We start from the raw sequence: 16,914 nt of genomic DNA on the forward strand, positions 1-16,914 counted from the left end.
TCATTGCAAGCCACCATTTTGGGCAAATCCAAGATGCTGGCTATCGGAAGCATACGTGGCTGAAGCCTGCTTAAATAACCTAACAAGCACCATTTGAAATAAAGGCACACATGTTCTGCTATGTAAAAAAAAGTTCTAAAAATAAGCAAATCTATCTTATTTGTAACAGCCCCATCGTCATCCACCACCCCGCCATTGATTCCCCCTCCCGCAAGTGGGCAAGACCTTTTTGGCCCAGTTTTTTATTGATTGATTGATTTAATTTGTTTGTTTGTTTGTTTAATTTGTTTCTTCAGCAAAGAAAAAAGTTAAAGAGAAATGTGTTCGAATGAAGCAAGTTTCCTGTCTTCTGTTGTTTATGTATGAAAACACTACTGTGAGCTGAGTTAATGGTAGATTAATATGAAATCTTGATGAGGCCAGAGCCTCTCCAGAGTAGTAACTTCTCTAGTCAGGCCACACAACTGAGCCAGCTCTCCAGGAGATAGCTTGTGGTAGATATTTAGTTCAGAATTCACACATTACAGGAAGGATGGTGAGGTCCGCAAACCACTGTGTAGCAGACAGTAGGTGCTTATCCTTCCAGAGTCAAAATATAAGGATTTTGACAACTCACAAAATCCACATTTATAGTCCTGCCATTAATCCGCTTAGCACAGGAATCTAATTCAAGAGTGGATTGGCATCTTGTAATATCAAATATTTTGATACTACAAAATTGATATGGACTATTTAAGACCAAAAAAGAATCTAGACATGCCCATGTTTTATGCCTCAACACGGAATTTCCAGGATTATATATCCAGTCTTAGACTGTGCTTTTGGCCTAATATTAATTATTTCTGCCTTTGCCCCAGTATAAATTATTTATCTGTTGCTTATATTTTATAATGTACTTTTGTGTTTGGAGTATCCCTTGGAATAGGATTGATACTCATTCTACAGTTTCAAAAATTGATGCCTGTATATTGAAAATGGACCTTTGCCACATACTAAAGGTAAAAGGGCATATTCACATTTCCTTTCTAGCCTTTCAAACCTCCCTTATCCTTCTTCAAGTTCCAAAATTCTCAAGGATTAACCCTTTTGAAGTCCACTCAAAAATCCTTAGATTTTTTTTTTTTAAGAAGACTCCTCCAAACACAGGTATTCCTAGCATTTCACTTTCTTTGCAAAGCTGAGGATAAAAGAGGATATTGACCCTATATGGGGAGAAAGGCATTTGATAGGAGAAAGCTGGTGGGAGAGATAAAGGAAGGGGACTATTATTATCATAACAGTGAAAGAATATGCCTTTGCATGTGCAGTCTTATACAGGGAAACCTTAGAGGGCTTATGTATTTATATATATATATTGTTCCTTCCGTTCTAATTGATTCCTTCCATTTAATTGGTTCAGCCCTTTTTGCCTCATTCCTTTTCTAATTTCCTATGAGTCATTTCCCCATTTCTATGCATTTCTTATCACAGTCTCCCCACTCATAATCTCTTTTATAATAGCAGTAAAATAGCATATTTTTAATACATTGTGTATCAAGTGACGCAGCACACAAGGAACAAAATATATGAGACAGAGGCACATTAATTATTATGCATTTCTATCTCACTTCATGTGCATGTTACCTTTCCCTCATCACCCTTTTAAACTGATGAGCACACGTGATCATATTTGAAAGATCAGAATTAAAAATCTCAATTTAAACGCTAGTCACGAATAGTTTGCGGAATGGATTTAAGTACTGTGTCCCTGTGCTTTGGTTTACATCCTAAGCTTTGAATCTCCTAACTACTTATCCTTAATTAGTCTCATTTAAACAGAGATGAATTCTAGAAGGGTAGTCATGTTGGTTTGGTGCCGTAAACATAATAAAGTGTGTTACCGCACCTTAAAGATGAAGAGAGGAACAATATATACGTTGGCCTAAGGTGCTTAAAGACTTTTATTTTCAAGGCAAGCCAGTTCCTGTATTAAAGGACAACTCTGGAGTAAATACATAGAAGCTGTACATTGTGCAGTTAACATCTAGAAGGCCACTCCCATGTTAGTCTGTCAATAAAATATATTCACTAAAATTTATTAGAATTGCCACTTTCACATACATGTCTACTGAATTTTATCAATTATTCTAAAGGTGGCTGTAAACTGACGCTATTTTGTGGCAGGAATTTGGGCTCATACTGGCTCAATTAAAGTGGTCAAGGTGTTCTGTTATCCTAGTGCAACAAATCCTTTTAAAGGGACTTTTTGCAGTTAGGAAAATGATGGGAAATGTACTGAAATGTCAATAATCTTCCTGGACCAGGGTCCCGACAGAGTGTTCTGTTCCTCTACTTTACTGTGTCAATACCGCTGTGGAGTTTAGTATATGTTTCTCTAGGTCCATGGACTTTCCAAAACGTTGCCTGTGGAGCGCTCAAAACATCTGCTTTGTCTTTTGTTTCAACACAGCGGTGAAGGATTTTTTAAATAAAAAAAAGTTAAAACCTCAATTTAAGTTATTTTTTAAAAGAAATTCTACATTACTTTGCTTTAACCAAAAAAAAGAAAAAGAAAAAGAAAAAGAAAAACAAATCCTCAGAGTTCTTCAGAATTACACGTCTAGACAGCCTTACAATTTAAGGCGTATCAGGATGCCAGTAAATCCTAGCGGAGGTTGCAAACAAAGTCACCAAAAAAAGCCACTGTGAAGCTGGAATATAAAAATATATATACAAGCAAGAATATACACCACTCAGTCACATCTTAATTGTTTTAGGATAAGAAAGACACCCACCCACCCCAGAGATTATGGAAGAAATGGAATATGAAGGAAAGGGGACACCCCCAGCTCCTAAATTAGTGTTGTGATTTCAATTTAATATGGTTGTATTTCGGCCAACACACACATACATCCTGGATCAATGAAACAATGACAGTGGAACAAGAATTTGATTTCTGGAATGTTGTGGGAATCCAACAAAATCCCGCAGTACATGCACGGTCGATTTCCTCTTTGTAAGAGAACCCTGTCAAAGTGCTGTTTGAAAACAAAGTGAAAGTAAATAGGACCTTCTGCAGCTCCCATCAGCCCCTGCCAGAATGGCCCATGGTGAGGGATAATGGGCTTTGTAGTCCAAAATGTCACTGGTTTGGCGAAGGTTTGGCCAAAATGTCACTGGTTTGGGCACTGGTTTGGCGAAGGCTGATCTAGGGCATTCTCTCTCTCCCTACTGCATCATGCTGAATGGCTTTAAAGGGATCCAAGTATAACAATGAAACTGAAATGGTCAGCCTCTAGCTCATAAAGGCCCACATTAATTAGACATGAAACAACTGCCCTTCCATTTAATTGCATACTAAATATAAATCCCAGTGATAAAAACGTCACATATTTTACTGAAATGTTAGTTTTAACAATGTTTTAAAGGCCAATATATGATTACATTGCATATTGTGCCTGTTTTATAGTTCTCAGAAAAGCAGGGAATTGGGAAGAACATTAAAAATGAAGTAGATACCATCTTGGATGGGTGAAATTGTCTCAAATACACAAATAAATAGATTGTGATCCCTCAGAGGTTATTTTACAGGCATTCAAAATATTACAGTTGTTCCTTTTGCTTGTCTACAGAGAGAAACAGTAACTCACCAAATCCTATATAGGCATATCACATTCTCTCTTCTTGTCTAGCGTCTCCCTTTAGTCTAATCTTATCTCACAAAGCACTGCACATTGAATATTAAAACTGAAAGCATTATGCTCCATGTTTCAATGGCACTGAAAAGGTTCTAGATTTTTGTGTGTATGTGTGTGTAGACTTAACATGCACTGCAAATGGAAAGGGTGAAAACTGACATGTAGGTGTTGTAAGACAAGTAATATTTTTTAGTTTACTACATAAATTGATTCACATAAGAAGAACTATTATACCAATAGTTCGGAAGTTCAAATAAAATGTACCATAACAGTTACAGATAGGCACAGACACTGTGAATTCGACGTACGCTGTACTGACTGACAATGTTTATCATCCCCTCTATTTTTGACACCCAGGGTGTGAGTTGCTTTGCCTATAAGAAGATTCTGGCATGCAGATTAGTCATCTGACCTGAGTATGTGGTTAAAGTCTAATCTTACCACCTAGTACTTTATGTAGCCAAAACGACCCTACCATACACACAAAGAGGCGAGAGTTGGGGAAACCCCAGGGTTTGCAGACGGACAAAAATATGGGGGGGAGGGTACACCAACTAGCCTGAGGTTTGGGTGGGATGGAATAGACTTACTGGAATCCTGAACAGGAGCAATCAACACTGCAGTATTTTGTTGGAGCTCCCACTTGTATGAATATAAAAGCCACTTACTAATATTCTGTAATACTCAAGCATCATGGCCAGCAACAGACTTCAGAGAGCCCTTGGCATGACTAATTGTCCCCTTGCCACAAACGGTCTCCCATCACCGCTGATCCTTCCCCACCCCTGCCAATACAGTGCTACCCGGGTTATAGACGCTTCAAGTTACAGACGCCGCTAACCCAGAAATAGTACCTCGGGTTAAGAACTTTGCTTCAGGATGAGAACAGAAATCGTGCAGCAGCGGTGCAGTGGCAGCGGGAGGCCCCATTAGCTAAAGTGGTACCTCAGGTTAAGAACAGTTTCAGGTTAAGAACGCACCTCCAGAATGAATTAAGTCCTTAACCAGAGGTAAAGGTAAAGGGACCCCTGACCATTAGGTCCAGTCGTGGACTCTGGGGTTGCGGCGCTCATCTCGCTTTATTGGCCAAGGGAGCTGGCACAGCTTCCGGGTCATGTGGCCAGCATGACTAAGCTGCTTCTGGCGAACCAGAGCAGTGCATGGAAACGCCGTTTACCTCCCCCCCAGAGCGGTACCTATTTATCTACTTGCACTTTGACGTGCTTTCAAACTGCTAGGTTGGCAGGAGCAGGGACTGAGCAACCACTGTATTTATCTTTGCAACAGCAGTGCTGTTGATTTTCCTCCTCTCGTTCTTTATATATACATTTTACAAAATTGCCATTGCAATAATGGCAGCAGTTCTGGCAGCTTCTTGCTTTGGCACCTAGGTAAAGAGGAAGGACCAAGGGGGTCCTTCATCTCAAAGATAAGACATCCCGGGAGAGAGGACTAGGAAGATGCACAGGTTGCATCTGCCGCAGTGTCTATCAAGAAAGACTTTTGAAGATACCACTTAAAAGAGACAGGGCTGTATGCAACGCAGCCCAACTCCAAGTAGATCAATTAAAATCAATATATTTAAATTAGTGATACTAACTATAAACTATCGATTTCAATGGGTCTTCTCTGAATATCACTTAGTTGGATGCAACAAACAAACCCGTTTTAAAAAGCACAAGTCAAAATACGTCTTTCTCCACACTGTGCAGTAAAGGTGAAGCTCAACCATTAACAAGATTTACAAAACTTCATATTTAATTAAGCTTTTCAGGCCTGCGTAGATACTTAAAATTTTAAGAGCAAATTTGCCATTTGAGCAAACTGAAGTGTTCGAAAAGGAAAGCTATATTGCTGCAGGTCATATAAAACAGTAGGTAAAAGTATGAACACTTTTATTTATTTAATCACATTAGTGTTGTGTAATATGTGGCACAGTGTTAACAAATATTGAAATTCAAAACTGGGAGCAATGCTTATATTTTTTAATAAGCCCATCTGTAATGAGGCAGATTTCACAAAGTTTGTTACTCTGAAGACTCCAATTAAACTGTTTCCCCTGGGTGGGGCAGTATTCCTGCAGCCCCAAGGGTAAAGAATAACGTCATAGCCACACTATATGTTTAAAGCACTCTGTCATGGCTTCCTCCAAAGAAACCTGGGAACTATAGTTTGTTAAGGGTGCTGGAAATTCTAGCTCTGCAAGGGGGTAAACTACAATTCCCAGGATTCATTGCGGGAAGTCAGAACCAGGTGATTTAAAAGTTCTTTAAATATATGCTGTGTGTCAGGGGACTGCCATCAGAACAGGGAAAGGAAGCTGAGGGGCAGTTGGGTTACAGGGAACCTCCAAATATCTTGCAAAGCAGTTCCTCTTCCAGTGGTGGGAAAAGCCACACCTCCAGTGGGGAAGAGAGGAAGGGACCAAAGGATGCTGCTGGGAGCCTCAGCACCGCTCCAGGTCAAGCCGATCAGGAGGGAAGCCTGCCTCTTCCGTTGCCCACCCTGCACAGAGGTGTAAAACGCAAAGAAAGAAGGAAAAGGCTGGGGGTGACTAAGCTATTATGTTGGGGGAGGACCCGGAAATGACCACTCCTGGATTCTGCTAGCGATTGAGGCAGACATGAACTTGTGGTACTGCACTGTAAATAGTTTTGCACCAAAATAAAAAAACAGGTCGGAGCCCTGACGGGTTACTCACGAGCAACCACCATTGCCATCTGACAGTGTGGATGTGGCCTAAGGGGGAGAAGGACGACATTCCCCCTCCACCAGGCTGATTGCTATTTTCTTTTTGCAGGAACAATACCTAAGAAAAGCATTTACTGTCATATCCATTCACTCTCCATGTGCAAGTTATAGCTTAAGCTTTTGTTGTTGTTGTTGTTTTTTGTTGTTTTTTTTACCTGTCACAATAGAAATGACCCATTTTTTAAAACTTGGGCTTACTTTATGACTAATTTCTGCAGAACTATCCCCTAAATATTTTATTGCTGTCCCTTCCAAATATTAAAGTAGAGAGGGAGGGAGGCATCTATGACTCTTATGCAGATGTACATTTTTTACATGTGAAATTTTTCTCTCTGCTTCATGAACTTTGGAGATAAAGTCCTCCTTTTAAAAACTTTTATTACCTTCTTTACATAGCCAAAGAGGTGTTTAATGGAGGCCAATGTGATAATTACGTGTTCTGAATGTGCCCGCTTTTGTCCTAGTAAAAAAGGAGCCTCTTCTTTTTCATGAAAAAAGCTGTACTAGGACATTGTTTGCAGTAGTCGTTCTGTATAATACTTATTGATCTAACATAATAGAAGAATTTAAATTGCACACAGAAACAAGATGGCTATAAAATAAAATTCAATTATCTGTAAAAACCGGGAGGGGGGGGGAAGGAAGCTGAATTTTTCAAAAATCACTTATACCGAAAGAATTTCACATTAGTAACATGTTCCCCTAAAAAAAAGCAATTTCCAAAGTAAAGTAAGATATACAATTGTTATGTGCCATTTCCTAAATGCACGGTTTTTCTTCTCTGCCAAAATAATTTTTGAATAGGGTACTTTAACGGTAGACTTTTAGCTAGTGAAATAAAACATTAATGTAGGTGAATATGCTGGACACAAAGCAATAAGACATATCAGCTTGCTTTTGATAACATCTGTTATTTATATTTCTGAGGAGGGTGTCAAAGGTGACATTATATTATATTATTGCAGCTTTTGTTATTAATTATGGGCCGGATTCAACTAAATAGTTGTGCTAGCAGCAGCCAGTGCAATTATTCCTGCTAGTGCAATGGGGCTTTTCCTACTCTGCTGCCCCCATGCTCCCCCATGTTTCCTGAAATTGGTCCTGGAGAATTGGGAGAAGCCCCAGAGCTGTGCACATGTGGGCTGGGTAAGGAGGAGAGAGATAAGATTTTTCCATCTGGCAAGCAGAAATGCTTGTGCTGGTGGAAAAATCCCATTACTGCAACATTTAAGTCTACCCTCTATTATTGCTGTTGGTGTTGAACAGACATAGTAATTGGAAACAATTGCCTAAGACTACCATTGCCATCGGTGGAACTGAAAGAAGGTGGAACGCAGAAAGGCAGACTTACATGTGTGATGACCCAGAATGTAACCCACGCATAAATGGGGCATTGCTTGCATAAGAAAAAATAGTTCCTCATAGGTAAAGGTAAAGGGACCCCTGACCATTAGGTCCAGTCGTGACCAACTCTGGGGTTGTGGCGCTCATCTCACTTTATTGGCCGTGGGAGACGGCGTACAGCTTTGGGGTCATGTGGCCAGCATGACTAAGCCACTTCTGGCAAACCAGAGCAGCGCACGGAAATGCCGTTTCCCTTCTTGCCGGAGCGGTACCTATTTATCTACTTGCACTTTGACGTGCTTTCGAACTGCTAGGTTGGCAGGAGCTGGGACCGAGCAATGGGAGCTCACCCCGTTGCAGGGATTCGAACCGCTGAGCTTCTGATCGACAAGTCCTAGGCTCTGTGGTTTAACCCACAGCGCCACCCGCGTCCCAGTTCCTCATAGTTTTGGACATTTTCCTGCATGCTTAGAGTCACCAAAGTAAGACATCTCCAGGCATGCATACTGTATTGGCCCGAATATAAACCACATCCGACTATAAGCCATACCTTTATAATTCAAGTGGGGAAAAAGACAATACCCAAATATAAGCCGCTCCCTTAAAATTCCACAGGCACTCACACCCATTCTGTTTTACCGTATGCCTGTTTCAGCAGCAATATTGTAAAGCATGTCCTCCCTTAAAGAGGGCACGTGTTGCGATGAGACCTCTTGGTTGTGGGTGGGTATACTGGACAGCCACAACACCCGATTGGTAGGTCCCTCATTGCTGGGTTGAATCTGGCCAATGGGGTGCTGTCTAAATGGGTCGAGGGACCTATATGCACGTGATTGACCTTGCTATGCCATTGTGTGTCGTTGGGACAGGGGCACGGCAGGAATTTCCCCCACTTGGCTGATTGGCTGTTGCCATTTGGGTTTCGCCTGCCACGTAGCAAATCGTCACAACTTGTAAGGTTGCAAATAGGCACTGGTTCAGGTGATAGTGATGGTAGAATGGTCCCGCCATTCCTGTGTGAAGGGTATTCTATTAAAGGAATCCAGGGACTCAGCTTGGTTTGGTCCACCACCGAGAGGGGGTTGTGTCTGTGCCTGAGTCCAGGGGAGCATCTGGGGAGTGAACAGAGTCTGTTCCCGGGCTTTTCACCTACCTCAGGTGTTCACCCTTGGCTGACCTATGATGGAGCTCTGGGTCAGCGCTACCTGCAAGGGTGCAGGGAGCTAGTCGAACCAGAGCCTATGCAACCCCTCACTTTTCTGTAATCAATAAAGCTGTGGCCTAAATTCTGCCAAAAACCAAAACTAAAATTTGAGTCAAATGTGAGTTTATTTAGGGGAGAGGTCTCTGGGTCTGAATATGCAAAAGCCAATTTTTGTAACGTTGCGAATTTAAGCTGCACTTTAACTTTTCATGATCAGAATTTGGAAAAAAAGTGAGGCTCATATTCAGGCCAATATGGTATATACTGTACAGGTGTATACACTACTTTGGAAAGTTTGGGAAAACGCAGAACAGGAAAGGCTTATGTTGGGTACTAGAGTGCAAGGGAACTTAAACAGATCCCATTAGGATTGTACCTTCACTCTGAGACCAAAACTAATTGGTTGGGGGGGGGGGGCAGAAGCCCCAGGAAACTGGTGGCCAACCCCTCCTGAGAAACAACATGCCCTTTTCCAGAAACACAACCTTAAGTTTTTATTATTTTTTTTTTTTTTTTGTGAAACAGTAAGTATGGCTTTTACAGCAGTTCTACATATTGTACATTTATGTGAAATTGCTTATTACTCATTCTCCATGGTTCAATGGGATTTAATGCTAGTGGCAATTCCCATAATACTTTCAAAATTTTGCTTCTTTGTGTATGTCATAGACATTGGCCATGCATGAAATATCTCATCTGTACCAAACAGTGATGGATGGGTTTTTCTTTCATTTCTAATGAGCCATTGTAAAGTGCCTGCACCATTTTATATTTGTTTGTTTAAACTTCATATTTTACTAGGATTTCTCTAAAGATGTCACTGTGCTTTCAGAAAACCATTGAATCAAGGGCAAAAGAACAAACAAAATTGATTTTGTTATGACTCATCTGCAGCAGACATGTATTACAAAGGGTTTAGATTAGAAATAATGAGGTCACTAAGTTTCTTCTTTTTTTTGCACCTTCCCTTACTTTCTCTGTTTATACGTCCTGCAATTTAAACTTTTCTCAGCCACAAGTGGCATGGTGGGGCTGTACTGCTAACCTGACTGCAGCCCAGGGATGGAGACAGGGAGGGAATTGGTAGTGGTGAGGTTGGCATTGTGCAAATGCACTAGTGAAGCCAATCTGGCATCCCTGTCCCTCTTGGTTTTGGTATGCTATAGTGGCTCAGCGGGACAAAAGTTAGGTGAATGGCACAACCCCACCATGCTCTCTGCAATGGCAGGTATCTCAGACCCAATGCATGTCTTCCTAACATTGTGTAGCTGCAACCTGCCTTTGCGGCTCCAGTAAAATTTGAAAAATGGAGGCTGGATCACAGGAATACTTCCCACACCACTGTCCCTCCACACTGGGCAATTGATGCTGGAATGCATTCGTCTGGATCAGGCCATTTCACATGGGAATTCACTAAAATCTCATTCATCCAGCACCCATACAGGGAAATAACCAGACTTCAACTCAACATTATCCCAACACTGTAATATCAGTCACTATGCCAAGGTGTCCTGCCACCAGACTAAGAAAGTCTAAAAAAAATTAGTTCTTCTTGTAATAAAAGGTTACATGACATTTTCTTTATTACTGAATTGAAATTTCCTTGTGGCTGTTTAATGAGATTCATTCTATTGCCCATAGATAGCAAGCATGTCTGATTTTTCTTTTACAGAGAATTTAGCCTGTTGCTGTTACCACTACGTCAATAGCTTGCACAGGTGACCAGGGTGTTTGTCGTATTCATTCTAGGTTCTTCTACTCACTATCTTACATATCTATGGATTTTGGTCTGGTCTTGGAGCCAGTTCAACCTATGTTAGCCTACAGACTTTGACTTTAGCTGGAGTAACACAAATAACAACTTATACTGCTGTTGCTAAAGACTGTTGGTAGGATCTGGTTCCTTACTAACTGTTAAACAACTTATTTTATTCCTAAATGACTATGGATGCTTCTAGACTGTCACTACTTTTGGGTGGGAGTCAAATCACATGCCAGCAAAGTTATATTCTGGAATTTCAGTTGAATGGTGTGTCTTGAGCAACAAATCTGCTTCCTGAAAAGATCAGGTGGAAAGTGATAGGGGCAGGCATCCCCAAATTCGGCTCTCTAGATGTTTTGGGACTACAACTCCCATCACCCCTAGCTAACAGGACCAGTGGTCAGGGATGATGGGAATTGTAGTCCCAAAACATCTGGAGGGCCGAGTTTGGGGATGCCTGTGATAGGGGAATGCACTGGAAAGTGTGGAATAGCATCTGACCTCTCTGTAAACAAATAGAATGAATGCTCATTAAGTAGCCAGGATCATCTAATCTCCATGCAAACCAACCAGGATGAATGCTGAATAAACAGGTCATCATGGTCATCCATGAATGGATGGTTCCCTTTTCCGTGAGTGCACATTCTCCTTCTGTGAGTGCAAGCAGATAAGTTGATCCCACCCTGCGGGGATTGAAAGCCATAGATTTCTGTTTCATCCATCTTAGTGATTTAATATGCTTTTTTATGGTTAAGTGTTCTCTTGCTTGTGTTTGTCACTCCAACTGCTACTACGCCCAAGTTACGGTTAAAGGGCTGGCTTGAGAGAAGCACAAGTTAAGCATGGCTGCAGCTTTGCATATGTAATGCCTTGAGTTGGTCATCTCCCTTGCAAATCAGTGTGCCTAAACCATGCATCTCTGTAAACGACTGGATTTTTTTCCACATTGCTATGGAGCTGGAAAAAGCAAATTGGAATATAAATGTTAATTTAGACGCTGAGTTCAGCTTGCCTTCTGCTACTACTGGCAAGGCTATAAACTGCTGTTGCCTTACTGCTTTCGACTGCACCTTCCCCAGCAGCAGTCAACAGCTTCAGCCACAGATGGAGAATCTGTATAGTGCTTACTGGTCCCAGATGCCAGGCTCTGGAACACTTCTTGCTAGCAGCATCTGGCTGTTTCCCTGGCAATCTATCAGCACTTCATGTCCAGCTCTTCCTCGGGTTTTGTGCTGAGCTGCTTCTCAGACCATTTTATAGTTTGGCTGTTAAACTTCTGTCTGGCCTTAAGTTATGCCCATGGTGGAAATGGAAGGTGGAGGGAGGGATGAGGCTAAAACTTCATTATATCGGTAGCAAGATAATGAGAACATCCATATTGTAGGCAGGGAGCTGGGCACGGCTGTTAGTAGCCCAAACGCAGAAGAATACAATGATAAGTGGAAGGTTCCAGGACCCTGCTGCTTGCCTTTATCTGTTCATCTTGAAATTTGGGGAGGGTGATTCATCACATATCTTGTTTATGCTTGAGTCTCTGTTGCTAAAACATCAGAAAGCTTACATACTCTGCCGTGGTAATAATTTAGTTAAAACAGTGAGGATGTATGAGAAGAAATACTGCAATCACCCCATCAAGTAACTGAAATTTTCCGTTACTGCCTCATCAAAGCATTTTATTTTATTTTTTACCTGCGGCATTACAAACATGAAATCAAGGGCAGGCAGATCCACAGATAAGGATGCACAAAGATCACTGTATGACCAAACTGCAGATTCAGACCTATTTCTTCAGAAATGGCTCAGAGGTGGAGTTAAGCATTGCAGTTCTCCTTCAGGTCAGACCCAGCCCAGTCCACAGTTGATGCCATGGTTTGACTCTATCCCTGCAGTGTGGGATGTGGAGCGCATTAACAAATAACGGTGGAACACACCAATCTGTCTCTGCAAACATCAAGTAGCCCCCCTCCTCCTCAGTATTATTTCTCTTCTGAGAGGGGCAAAAGAGTCACCATTTTAATGGCAAGAGAACAGTTTGAATTTGATGCTGATTGTATCGTAAGTTACCGTATTTTTTGCTCTATAAGTGTGATGGGATAATGAGCTGCTTGTGCGTAAAAGCTTGATCCCTCTGGGGTTTGGCTGGTCATCCAAACCGATGCACTAACGGAGCCCCCAAAGCATGACTCTGTCAGTCGCTGGTAGAATCTGACAGTGGGCGTCTGCGGAATTTACGCCAACATAAAAGCTGTTTGACAGACATGCGCTTTCGTGACTCTCTGCGTGACAGTTTCCGGCGAAGGGTGGGAGTTCCCAAAGGGGGTCCCGTTACCTCTCCACTACTCTCACTGGAAGCATCCCAGAGCCTCCCCTCCGCTGTGACTCCTGCACTCCCCCTGCTGGTTCCCTCTTCTGCTGCAGATTCTCTCCTATTCTCTTGGAGCCTGTCCACCACCTGTCTCTCCGATGGCAGTTCCCTGACATCCACCTCCCCCCCAGGGCCCCCTTCACCCCCTCCCGCCTCCTCTCCCACTGGCGGTGAGGGCGGAAAGCCCCTGAAGGAACTCTCCTCGTCGTCCGAGGATTCTAACACTTCTAGCCACGGCGTACCGTCTCTCTCCCCGTCTTCCTCTTCTTCGTCGGAGTCGGCTTCTTCACCCACCCCTGACTCTGGGAACCCTTCAAACTCTCCTTCCTCATCGGTGGTCCCAAAGTGTTCCCTTCTAAATCGAGCCACGGGTTGCGGTTTTCTTGGGAAACGCTGATGAAACGTTTCTATTAAAACCTCGTCATTGACTACCTCTGCTGGTACCCAAGTGTTTTCCGACTCTGCTTCCCCCTCCCATTCTACCAGATATTCCACCTGATTCCCCTTCCACCTGGAATCAATGATTCCTGCCACGTTCATGTCGCGCTCTCTCTCTTCTATCACGGGCGTTTGGGTGGCCTCTCTCTCACGCTCCCCCCACTCACGTCCCTCTCGGTACGGCGACAGTAATGACCTGTGAAATACTGGGTGTAATTTCATGTGACTGGGCAGCCTGAGTTTGAATGCCACTGGGTTGACCTGCTGTATGACCTCAAAGGGTCCCAATCTTTTAGGCCTCAATTTCTTGCTCCCGCCCTTGAACGGTAGCCCTTGGGTGGACAACCACACCCGGTCCCCCACCCTTATAGTTTCACCTTCCCTCCTATTTCTGTCTGCTTGCTTCTTATATTCTTCCTTGGCTTTCTCTAAGTTAAGTTGAAGCTGACGGTGGATCGCCTCCATCTCTTCAAAAAAATATTCCGCCGCCGGCACGCTCCACCTCTCCCCTCCCTCTCCTGGGAATGCCCGGGGGTGACACCCATAATTTGCCAGGAAGGGACTCATCCCTGTGGACACGTTCTCCGCGTTGTTGTAGGCAAATTCTGCTAGAGGTAACTTATCCACCCAATCATTTTCTCTGTCTTTTACATAACACCTCAGGTATTGTTGTAAAACCCCATTTGCCCTTTCCGCTTGCCCATTGGTTTCTGGGTGCCGGGCAGTTGAGAAATTGAGTTCTACGTGCAGTAAGCTCATAAGTTTCCTCCAGAACCTGGAAGTAAATTGTTTCCCTCTGTCGCTCAAAACCCTCAAGGGGGCGCCATGCAACTTGAAAATATGTTCTACAAACAACTTGGCGGTTTCCTCCGCTGTGACTGCATGTGAACAAGCTATAAAATGACACATCTTGGTTAATTGATCTACCACCACCATGACAGCTGTTTTGCCTTTGGATTTTGGCAGGTCCGTCATAAAATCTATGGATACTGCCTCCCATGGCCTTTCGGGCGTGGGTAAGGGTTGTAATAGCCCCGCTGGCGCCACCCTCTCTCCTTTCGCTCGCTGGCACCTGTCGCAACCCCTGACATATTCCCGTACGTCCTCCCTCACCTTGGGCCACCAAAACTCCCTGGTAACCAACCACATGGTTTTGTGCTGTCCAAAATGTCCCGCTGTGGGGCTGTCATGCAACTGCTTGAGTACTCTGCCCCTCAGTTCCCCGTCGGGTATGTACAGTGCCCCCTTGTAATACAACGCCCCGTTCTTTTCTTCGAACCCCCCTGTGTTCTCCTCTGTCCTCCGGAGCTCTCTGAGTTTCTCTTGGGCGTATTCATCGTTCTCCGTACCCTCTATCAGTTCCCTCTGCCCCACCAATGCCGCCCCACACACCCAGCGGTCTTCAGGGATTACATGCCTTGCCTCAGGCGCTCCCTCCCCCTCTAAGTACTCAGGTTTCCTGGAAAGAGCGTCCGCCCTCACGTTCTCGGAGCCGGGCACGTAACGAATCTCAAAGTGGAATTTGGAGAACTCCTGGGCCCATCTCACTTGTCTCTGGTTCAGCACTCGGGCTGTTCTCCAGTATTCCAGATTTTTGTGGTCAGTTCGGACTTGAACCTTGTGCTGCGCCCCAATCAGCAAGTGCCGCCATTTCCGGAATGCTTCATGAATGGCGAGCAGTTCTCGGTCGTACACTGTGTAGTTCCTCTCTGATTTGTTCAACTTCCGCGAGAAGAATGCACACAGTCTCCATTCAGACGTATCTTTTCCCGGCTGGAGAAGAACGGCCCCCACCGCTCGGTCTGACGCGTCAGTCTCCACTCTCATTGGTTGTTGTAGATCCACGTGCAAAAGTTGCTCTTCCGACGCAAACGCCTGCTTTAAGCGTTCGAACGCTTGCTGCGCTTCTCCCGTCCAAACAAATTTCTTTTTGCTACTAAGACAATCCGTGATGGGCGCTGTTAAATGGGCAAAGTTTTTGATGAACTTCCTATAGAAGTTTCCGAAGCCCAGGAACCTTTGCACGTCCTTCTTGGTCTTTGGTGTTTTCCATTCCAGTACCGCTTGAACCTTGCTGGGATCCATGGCCAATCCCTTGCCATTCCTTCCTTTGCGGACAGACTCTGGCAAAGTGACCTGGCTGTTGGCAGAGATAGCATCTCTTGCCGCTCTTTCCCTCCTTCTTCCGCCCTTCACTGGTGTTTGAAACTGCGCGCGCGCTGTTCCAAGTTCCATCGGCTCTGCTGGCGGGAAAGGCTGCTCCGGAATCTCTGGAATGCGGAAGTCCTTCCAACGTTCCCCCTTTCCTTCCCGCTTTTCCATAGCTCTAGCTTCCTGGCGTGCCCCAATGGACAGCGCTGATTTAGTCAGCTGATCCATAGACTCCGCCCTAGGCGCCCGGGAAAGTTCATCTTTCACTGCCGGAGAGAGACCTTCTTCAAACAGCATTTGAATAGGTTCACTAGCCAGGTCCCACCCAAGTCTATGAATCAGCATGGTGAACTCAGTCCAGTACTCACGTACAGATCGGCTCCCCTGTTTACACGCCATTAACTGCCTGCGCACCACTCCCTGCTCGATCTCGCTGGAAAACATCAAGTCCATGGCGCGGAAAAACTTCATTGTGTCCTTTAAGATTTCATTATTGGCTGCCATCAGGGGCCGAACCCAGTCCCTCGCCCCTCCCTCTAGATGGCCAATCACGTACGCCACTCTAGAGTTCTCGTCGGGGAAGTCATCAAACAGTAGATTGAGAGCATATTGCATCTCTGTCCTAAAGGCTTGATAGTTCCGGGGATCCCCCCCAAATTTCTGCACCAGTCCAGGCACCCGTCTGGCAAGTGGGGTGGTCTTCCCCTTATCTGCATCTTGAGCCCTCCTCTCCTCGAGCCTCGCCGTTTGCAGTGCCAGCTGGACCTCCAACGCCCTGTACCTTTGTTCCAGGCTTGGACCTGCTCCAGCTCCAGCTCCTGCTCCTCCGGTTCCGCCTGGTTCGCTCATGATGCCTTCTGCTTGCACAAGCTGCTTTCAACGACTGTCAAATTGCTGTGATGGGATAATGAGCTGCTTGTGCGTAAAAGCTTGATCCCTCTGGGGTTTGGCTGGTCATCCAAACCGATGCACTAACGGAGCCCCCAAAGCATGACTCCGTCAGTCGCTGGTAGAATCTGACAGTGGGCGTCTGCGGAATTTACGCCAACATAAAAGCTGTTTGACAGACATGCGCTTTCGTGACTCTCTGCGTGACAGTTTCCGGCGAAGGGTGGGAGTTCCCAAAGGGGGTCCCGTTACCTCTCCACTACTCTCACTGGAAGCATCCCAGAGCCTCCCCTCCGCTGTGACTCCTGCACTCCCCCTGCTGGTTCCCTCTTCT

The 16,914-nt window shown here is 44.3% G+C and overlaps 1 protein-coding gene across 2 annotated transcripts in view; it reads right to left on the reverse strand.

Moving 5' to 3' along the window:
* Window positions 1–16,914, reverse strand: part of EYS (eyes shut homolog) — a 499,923-nt gene that overhangs the window by 395,403 nt on the left and 87,606 nt on the right. The window lies entirely within an intron of this gene.

The sequence above is a fragment of the Podarcis erhardii genome (assembly GCF_964252035.2).
Source record: "Podarcis erhardii genome assembly, chromosome: 3".
NCBI classification, from domain to species: Eukaryota; Metazoa; Chordata; class Lepidosauria; order Squamata; family Lacertidae; genus Podarcis; species Podarcis erhardii.